This window comes from Choristoneura fumiferana, chromosome 29 (genome assembly GCF_025370935.1).
Source record: "Choristoneura fumiferana chromosome 29, NRCan_CFum_1, whole genome shotgun sequence".
Classification (NCBI taxonomy): Eukaryota; Metazoa; Arthropoda; class Insecta; order Lepidoptera; family Tortricidae; genus Choristoneura; species Choristoneura fumiferana.
In genome coordinates, this window is record NC_133500.1 from 11,134,877 (window position 1) to 11,145,132 (window position 10,256).

The window sequence follows — 10,256 nt, forward strand, 5'->3', positions numbered from 1 at the left end:
CTGAGATCGCCACACATTTTTTTTTAGCTTATCTTACTCAAAATCGTTTCTACGTTCGAACTTCATACAAGTAAAAATATGTCCCAAATTTTCCATCTCAGTTTGTTTTTATTTCTATGAACGTGACGCAGCTGAGAAATTTTAATATTTTCAAAGTCAAAGTCAAAGTCAAAATATCTTTATTCAATTTAGGCTATAACAAGCACTTATGAATGTCAAAAAAATCTACCACCGGTTCGGAAAAACCTCTGCTGAGAAGAAGCCGGCAAGAAACTCAACGAGGTATATATATTTTTTTAAAACAGATTTACAATATTATTATTATTATTATTATTTTACCATTAAAAGCTTGGAACGGGGTGTATGTTTTCTGCAAATGACCCAGCAGCGAGGGCCCAGGCCCACACTTGATGATCTAGCTGGCTGACCTATAGGATCTATCACGGGTCGCACAGAGAATGTGGGCTAGGCACCTAAAGTAACTGCTTTAGAAGGGTATGACAGATTCATAAATGGATAAAGTCGCACAACGTGCCAACTACAATTGCATTAATAAAATCAACAAAGTGACCTTGAACTAAGACCAGTGATATTTATCTTTCCTTACTATTAAGCTTATTATTGAGAATCGTGGGTTCAAACCCCGGCTCGCACCTCTGAGTTTTTCGAAATTCACGTGCGGAATTACATTTGAAATTTACCACGAGCTTTGCGGTGAAGGAAAACATCGTGAGGACTCCTGCACAAACCTGCGAAGCAATTCAATGGTGTGTGTGAAGTTCCCAATCCGCACTGGGCCCGCGTGGGAACTATGGCCCAAGCCCTCTTGTTCTGAGAGGAGGCCTGTGCCCAGCAGTGGGACGTATATAGGCTGGGATGATGACTATTAAGCAGCGTTTTCACCAATGATGTGCGAGGATGTATAACCAGGAATGCGTTTTTCATGAACCAATAGAATCGCTTCATTTACCTCGCCTCGCTTTGCTCAGCTGTTTCCACCTGTGCTGTGCGCGGCGAGGTAAATAAAGCGTTTCTATTGGTTCATGAAAAACACATACCTTGCACATGTTTGGTGGAAACGCTGCTTAAGCATAAAATGAAGTAGTTTAGTTTTTAGGGTTCCGTAGCCAAAATGGCAAAAACGGAACCCTTATAGTTTCGCCATGTCTGTCTGTCTGACCGTCCGCGGCTTTGCTCAGGGACTATTAATGCTAGGAAACTGTAATTTTGCACGGATGTAATTTTGTAAATATGCTTTCGGTCTGTGGCACCGGAGTGGATTCAAAAAAAAAAGACCAAAGTGAAAGACGTCATGTCATGGCTGTCGTAGCAAAGAAAAAGTGGACATGGGCGGGACAAATGTGTGAGTCGCGCTAGACAAGACGAGTCCTTGAATGGAGACCCAGAGCGGATACTCGGCAGACCACCGCAGCGCTGGATGGACGACATTCGACGGCACGGAGGTCGAGACTGGATGAGGGCACAAGATCGCCAAGAGTGGAAGAAGAGGGAAGAGGCCTACATCCAAGATTGGATAACCAAAAGGCCGCCATGATGATGATGATGATTGCATTATCAATTGTTGTTATATCCTTCGTTACGCACCGGTCTGTGGCACCGTAGCTCTAACAACGGGTGGACCGATTTGATGCGGTTTTTCATTTGAAAGTAGGTTTTCTAGCGATGGTTCTTAGATATGTTTTATCAAAATCGGTTCAGCCGTTTTTGAGATATCGAACTTGAAGTGAACATGTAAGTGACAATGTTTTTTTTTTTCTAACCCGTGTAATGTGTCGGGATTTTTCCAACTTTTTGTTGGTGTTATTTCTATCACGGTCACGAAATGGTCCCAAATCAGCATAAAGCGTGAGCGGGTTAGAATATTCATACAACAAACCCATATATTAATACGCAATGCAAAGCTACACTCATCCACATTTCAACGGCATAAATGCGAAATGAATCCCACATCGCCGATGATACATTTCGTTAGCAAGCTGTGCTCCAGATCCCTTTCAAATTTAAGCTAAGTTGGCTGTACATGTGGATAAAAAACGCAGCAGATTTAATCTGCTTTAAAAGTACGAAGACGTACAAGTACATAATAAGTTATTATTAATAGCTTAATAACTAGGTAATTGTATAATAATAACGTAAACAACTTAGAAAAGTTGACCCTCGACTCGACATTGTCATTTCAAAATTATATCTCAAAACCAGCCAAGAGCGTGTCGGACATGCCCAAAATAGGGTTCCGTAGCCATTACGAAAAAATTAAGTAATATTTTTCTAAGGATTTCGTATTTTATACGGAATCTTCCAAGTTTAGGTATATTTTATACCTTGGGCTGCTATTTAAGAGTAAAACTACTAATAATTCTCAAGCAAACTTAGCCGTTACAATTTTATTTGTAAGTTTGATATACTTACTACCATCCTGAATTTTTCAAATTTTTCCACCCACCGGTTTAGATTTTAGAGGGGGGGGACGCTCGATTTTATTGAAAATTTGCACTTTAAAGTTGAATATTTCGCAAACAAATCACTGAATCGAAAAATCGTCTTAGCAAAGCCCTATTGGTTTTTAAAGACCTGTCCAATGATACCCCACACTATAGGGTTGAATGAGAAAAAAACACTCCCAATTTACGTCTATGGGAGGTACCCTAAAAAAATTTTTTTTGAATTTTTTATTGTACCATTTTGTCGGCATAGTTTACATATATATCCGTGCAAAATTACAGCTTTCTAGCATTGATAGTCCCTGAGCAAAGCCGCGGACGCACAGACAGACAGACATGACAGTTTTTGCCATTTTGGCTCCGGAACCCTAAGAACGGCTGAATTGTTTTGACCCCTGCAAGAAAACTCGGCGTTTTCTCACCGCATGTAGCCACAGCGTAAGGCCATGGGTAAGCGAATAGAAAGGGACGCACGACATCCGTTGGAAAGGCCGGCAACGACCTTGCATCGCATCTATTAGAGATGAGTAAAAAAACGTAATCGTAATAACTCAATAACCTATTTTGCTGTACTAGATTACCTATAGCAGCGGATTAGATACGACAAAAACCTGCCAAGTGCGAGTCGGGCTTGCGCACCGAGGGTTCCGTACATGTACGCATCTACGAATATACTATACAGTGTCAGCAGACCCCTAGAAATTGGTATAGATGTAGACAGACGGACAAAAAAAACAAGATTTTTAGCCTTTTATTTGTTTGTTTATGCTCTTTATTGTCAAAAAAGTAAAGGGATCTCTGCCAGTCAACCTTTGAGTGTAGAGAAGAGCTTTAGAGATCCAAAAATAGAGCAAAACATTCCCTTTCCTTTCATGCCTTCGTGCTTTTTCTTGTTTACTATTGTACAGTCAACATCATAAATAAGTGATCACTTTTGTACCTTGTCATTATAACGTCATGTTTGAAAGCCATACGAAATTGTGTACCGTCTGAAAGCGATAAGGTACAAAAGTGATCACTTATTTATGACGTTAACTGTACAACAAATTGGTTGTAGTGTAGCTCTTATAGAAGAGCTATAAATCAAATTGCAAGTTTCTAGGACAATCGTAGTAGCGCAGACCTGAGTATTTGATAATATTCTGTTTATCCTTTTTGAGGTAAGTATCTTTAGTTTTGTTGTAATATTTCACTTTAATTATTTCTCTGTCAACGGGTAGTACCTTTATAAAATTACTAGGTTTTGCCCGCGGCTTCGCCTGCGTGGAATCCCGTTATCGCGCGCTGTTCCCTCGAGAACTGTGCATTTTCCGGGTTAAAAAGTAGCCTATGTCACTCTCTGGCCCATAAAGTTTCTCTATGCCAAAAATCACGTCAATCCGTCGCTCCGTTTCGACGTGAAAGACAAGCAAACGTACTTTCACATTTGTAGTTTTAGTATGGATAAAAGTATTTTTGTGTTTCTCTTGTTTTTTTGATTTTAAGAAATAATAAAAGTGACAATAACATTACAATTAAAACTGAAAACAATTTTAAAAACTCATTTTAATTAATCTTAATAAATATAAGCAACATTGCGTTCATTTCCTAATTAATAACGTTAAATAGAACCATAGCCAAGTCAAAGGTTACGCTACTGAAGTTTGATAGACAGACAGACGTGTAGATATAACATGTGTCAGGTGGTGTAACGTATGTATTTCTATTTCGAGTTTGATAAAGGTCGCGTGACATGGAACGCGACGATATGATGTAGAAAGAGTGGAACAACAGAACACTTGATACAAATGTCATTTTTAGTACAAGATTTTTTGCTGACTGTACTTTTTGTCGACCGTACTTTTGCATTGTCATAAACTACATTTCCGTACCAAATTTCTGTGCAATCAACCGTTGAAGAGTTCCGTCCTGCGGAGACGATCCCGGCCGGACTACCAGGATTCCACTGCCAGATTATTGTACTGTCACCATATTTAAAAACCGGCCAAGAGCGTGTCGGACACGCCTGAAATAGGGTTCCTTAGCCATTACGAAAAAATTAAGTAATATTTTTCTAAGGATTTTATATTTTGTACGGAATATTCCAAGTTTAGATATATTTTATACCTTAGGCTGCTATTTACTCTTAAACTACTAATAATTCTCAAGAAAACTTAACCGTTATAGTTTTTTTTTGTAAGTTTGATATACTTACTACCATTCTGAGTTTTTTCAAATTTACTACTTTAAAGTTGAATATTTTGCAAACAACTCACTGAATCGAAAAATTGTCTTAGCAACTCCCTAATGGTTTTAAAAGACCTATCTAACGATACCCCACACTACAAGATTGGATGAGAAAAAAAATCACCCCCACAACGATTGAGATAAAATTTGCCATGTGGTCGTTTCCGTGAAAGAAAAATCAATCCAGCTAAGTTTCACTGGAAAAACGTGTGTTTTCGAGTTCAAGCCCAACCAAAGCTCGGTCGCTCAACTGCATTATGTATTAAAGCGTTCGGTTGTTTTATGCGATAAACGCAATGCATTTGACGCACATCTAATCTAACCAATCACAATCCACGCTAGTTAATTATCATGCGTTTGCTGCAGCGCTCACTGCGTAAAACAATGTTTCATAATTAAATTATCTAATGCAATTAACTAAAAAAAAAACTTTGCTCACCCGTGACCTTATGATAGTTAAGTTTATGCAAAATATGCGTGTTTATGCAGTTCCTCCACCTCCACACTGTAAGAACACACACAACACCTGGTAACATCTCTTGTGTCTAACATCTGGTAGCACGGTGTATACGGTTGTGTTGCTCTGAAGATGAGCTCTGGTTGAGTTTAAAACGTGTCAGTGTAGTGTGGTGGTGGTGATAGATGGGTTTGTGTGATTTGTGTGTGTTCTTACAGTGTGGAGGTGGAGGAACTGCATGAACACGCATATTTTGCATAAACTTAGCTATCATAAGGTCGCGGGTGAGCAAAGAAATTATTTTAGTTCATTGATATCGTACCTCCGCAAGATATCGCCTGATTCAACAAATTTATTTATCTCGGGCATTCTCATTTTATCGTGCACCTGTCTAACTACCGTACCGCTTTTTTGCCAGGAAAAAGCGACACGGCACTGAAACTGAGTGCACATCTAGAAAAAGGATGGCTGCCATTTACATTTATCTGTGCACTCAAGTCTAATTACCGTGTCACTAGTGCGGGAAAAAAGCGGTACGGTAATTAGACAGGTGCACAGTAAAATGAGAATGGCCGATCTTATGCAAATTGATGTGCGTCAAACGCATTGCGTTTATAGCATAAAACATAAAACAGCCGAGCGCTTGGTCGTGAGTTAATGTACTTGAAAAGTCATATTACGTAACGAGAGTACATTTTCATCAGCCATGTATTTCTAATTACAACGTGAATTACGCAGATTAATCAACTTGAGGTCGTTTTGGAACAAATTTGGTATTAATTAGTACATCATGATTTATATTCCATTTGCATACTTATGTTTAACAGCCTTGTGGCCAGTGACCTAGCTTGCGTTTCTACCAGAGACGTGCAAGGATGTCTTGCGAGGAATGTCATTTTCTCAAACTTGACATGAAATATTGACGTTGTGTTACAAATAATAGGCTGAGAAGTATCGCGCTGCAGGCGCTGCGGCTCGCCTGCCTGTGCGCGGTCACTCTAGCGGCCTGCAAAGAGATTTCATACAACTTTGCAGGCCGCTGGCCGGCAATGCGACCGCCTTTTGTTTCAATCAACGCGCGCTCTGTGACACGGCGCACGCCCACACCCAGCACCACCGCCTGCAGCAGCCGCCAGCAGCCAGCTCGACACGCGCAGCGTCCCGCCAGCTTGATTTATTGTTTTTTTATTTTATTTCATGTCACGTTTGAGAAAAGCATTATACAAGCCTCGGCCAGAACGTGGGGTTGCCGGCCTCTCATCCCTATCCACCTATATCTGCCCTATATCTGCATGGCCGGCAACCCCCTACTTCCCGGCCTCTACAGTAATGTACTATTTCATGAACCAATAGAAACGCTTCATTCACCTCGCCCCGCTCCGCTCAGCTGTTTCCACTAGAGCTGTGCTGTGCGAGGATAGGTAAATGAAACGTTTCTATTGGTTCATGAAAAACACATCCCTCGCACATCTCTAATTGAAACGCAGGTTAGGTTAGTTAGGTACTTAAAGCCACAGACACAGACAATAATTCTACTACTAAAAATCCTAATAAGTAGGTTGCTGGACGTATGGAATAACACAGGCTACTTTTGATCCCGATATTTCCACGGGATAGGGATAAAATCTTGAAATAACAACCGCTGGGCTTTGAGTCATGAAATTTGGTATGTAGATAGCTGGACATCTGAAATAACACATAGGCTACTTTTTATCCCAATATTCCCACGTGATAGGGATAAAATCAAAATAAAAATGGGGAAAGAAGGCAAGCGATCTTGACGTGTCTTTTTATTAAAAAAACACTTTTGAAAAATAAGTCACAGCAAATAATAATATGTAACAATCAGCAAACATATAAGGAAGTAGGAGTAACGATGCCAAAATACCAAAAGCAGTGTAAATGATCATTAACATTGCTTTTGGTATCATAAGTAATAATTATTGTGTTAAATTGAGATCGATTGTCAAGAAGACATCAATATCTAAGGCTTATTATAAAGTTAATGATTATATCATAGAGGGATATTTGGAAATAATTCCGATCCGCATTAGCGATCCTTCAATAGCGAACTGCTGTGTTAAAAATAAAGTTGTGTTAAATACTTGTGATGTATAGATATCATTAATAATAATATCTATGTTAATAAAGGCAAGATTATTTCAGGAACGATTCGAGCGGTTTTTTAATAATATAAAAATATTATTTAAGCTGTAGATTTATTATAGTAGAAGCTCTTGTATATGATTGTATTTCTATAAGTTATATTATAAATATCATTTAATAATGTAAATATGTTTAAAAAAAATATACCTCGTTGAGTTTCTTGCCGGATTCTTCTCAACAGAGGTTTTTCCGAACCGGTGGTAGATTGTTTTTGACATTCATAAGTGCTTGTTATAGCCTAAATTGAATAAAGATATTTAGACTTTTGACTGTTTTTTTAAAAACGTTTTTCAATAAAGACTCGTCAAGATTGTTTATCCTTTTTCTGAATGCTAAAAAAACAAAGTAAGTACTTATAGATTGTCCTAGACGATCATAGATCCAAATGATCAAGGTATAATTAGAGTGCTTGTGCGCCGGCTGTCAAATGATTCATAGCAATTACAGCAAGTGGCCTTTAATCGATTGATTGGCGCGCATCTATCTGAGATTTATCGTTTTTCGCTATTCTGAATAAATCTTTATTATATTATGGCCAGTGTGGTGCCGGGTTAGAATTACACCTCTCCATTTCTTCCGTGGATGTCGTAAGAGGCGACTGAAGTATATGTTAAGGTATACCATAGGCGACAGGCTAGCAATCTGTCACTATTGTACCGTTTTTGAAAAAACATAAAACCTAAAATTGCTAAAAGTGGCCCCGAAGCGGTAACGTTTTTTGGTGTGCCCTGCCTACCCCATTTGGGAATACAGGCGTGATGTTCGTGTGTGTTTGTATATTATATTGCTGTAGCTGTAGTTATGTCCATACTAATATTAAAAACGGGAACTATATTTTCTGTCACTTTAGATTTGTCACAAAACTGCGATACCCTAATTATTATATTTAGGTATCCCAAAGAAATATATTGGTCATCAAATTAATCAAATCTGTCTCTAAGTATGAGTCATCAGATTAATGTAGGTAAACCAAGGTATCCTAAATTAGTATTCGATCACCAAAATAATAGATCTGTCACCTAATAAATAGATCAGTTCCTTAATTCGATGCTTCTACCTATTTCTACTAAGGCAGGTCTGGTTAGGTACGACGACGAGCGAAGCGAGGAGGAGTGTTAGGTAGAACTGCGACCCTCAGTGCGCGAGCCGAACGGGCGGATCGAGCGTGCCGCGGCAGCGGCCGGCGAAGTGCCAGAACCGAACATTTTTTGCTAATACTTGTATGATGAATATAAATGTTTGTAGTAGGTACTTGAGTGTATGTATTTCTCTCTCTCTCTCTCTCTCTCTCTCTCTCTCTATGTCTCTCTCAGGGCCTCGAACTCTGTCAGTAGCAATTGTAACTTAATTGGTACAGTCAAGTTCATAAACTGTGGCTGTTATAACAACAAATATACTAAAAATATAATAAAATAAATATTTGAGGGAGCTCCCATCCAACAAACCGCCGTTTTTTGCTTGATATTAATAAAGGCAATTGAAATATTTATAGATAATTAGTCGTGTATTCACTTTAAAAATAAATTATCAAATTGAAATAAAATGAACATTTAAGGGGGGCTCCCATACAACAAACGTGTATTTTTGCTAATGTCTAATGTTGTACAGATAACGGTACGGAACCCTTCGTGCGCGAGTCCACCTCGCACTTGGCTGGTTTTTTATTCCTAGATAGTTTTGAGCATTTAAAGGCATATTGCCGTGGCAAGCCGTGGTGGCCTAATGGTTTGACCTATCGCCTCTCAAGCAGAGGGTCGTGGGTTCGAACCCTGGCTCGCACCTCTGAGTTTTTCGAAATTCATGTGCGGAATTACATTTGAAATTTACCACGAGCTTTGCGGTGAAGGAAAACATCGTGAGGAAACCTGCACAAACCAGCGAAGCGATTCAATGGTGCGTGCGAAGTTCCCAATCCGCACTGGGCCCGCGTGGGAACTATGGCCCAAGCCCTCTTGTTCTGAGAGGAGGCCTGTGCCCAGCAGTGGGACGTATATAGGCTGGGATGATGATGATGATGAAAGGCATATTACCATTGAGTCAAAACATCAACTTTGTTTAGGGATAATGAGTATCCCAACACTTTTTTCTACATCTCTTTCTCTTGTTAACTGTAATTGTAGACGCTGTAGACGACCAGATGGCCTAGTGGTTAGAGAACCTGACTACGAAGCTTGAGGTCCCGGGTTCGATTCCCGTGTCGGGGCAGATATTTGTATGAAAAAAACGAATGTTTGTTCTCGGGTCTTGGGTGTTTAATATGTATTTAAGTATGTATCTACGTATGTTTTAGCAAAAATAAATGATTTATGATTTATGATTTATAATTATATTTATCCGTTGCTTAGTACCCATAACACAAGCTTTGCTAAACTTACTTTGGGACTAGGTCAATTGGTGTGAATTGTCCCATGATATTTATTTATTTATTTATTTTTCATATGTTTCATGTACCTACAATAAAGAGTTACAATACAATACAATATAATACAATACTTTTTGATATGTGTATTATCGTTATTAGTATGTATAGATTGGAAATCGTTAGATCATGCAGAAAGTGCCATCGCAACGAACCTTGGACCGCCTGGGAATCAGGCATTAGTGTAATTGCTTTGCTACCATGTAATCTTGTGTATGGAAGGTCGCGATGAAAATTGTTTCTCCCAAAGGTCAGGTGTATTAAAGCTATCATTAAAGTAAGCTTATTTATTTAATTATTTTTAAAAGTTTAATCATCATCATCATCATCATCAGCCGGAAGACGTCCACTGCTGAACAAAGGCCTCCCCCTTAGCTAGAACGCCACAATAAACGACAACCTCTTCTCCGCAACTCTCACGATGTTGTCAGTCCACCTGGTGGGAGGCCTGCCAACTTTACACTTTCCATCCCAGTTACACGTCCCACTGCTGGGCACAGGCCTCCTCTCAGAACCAGAGGGCTTG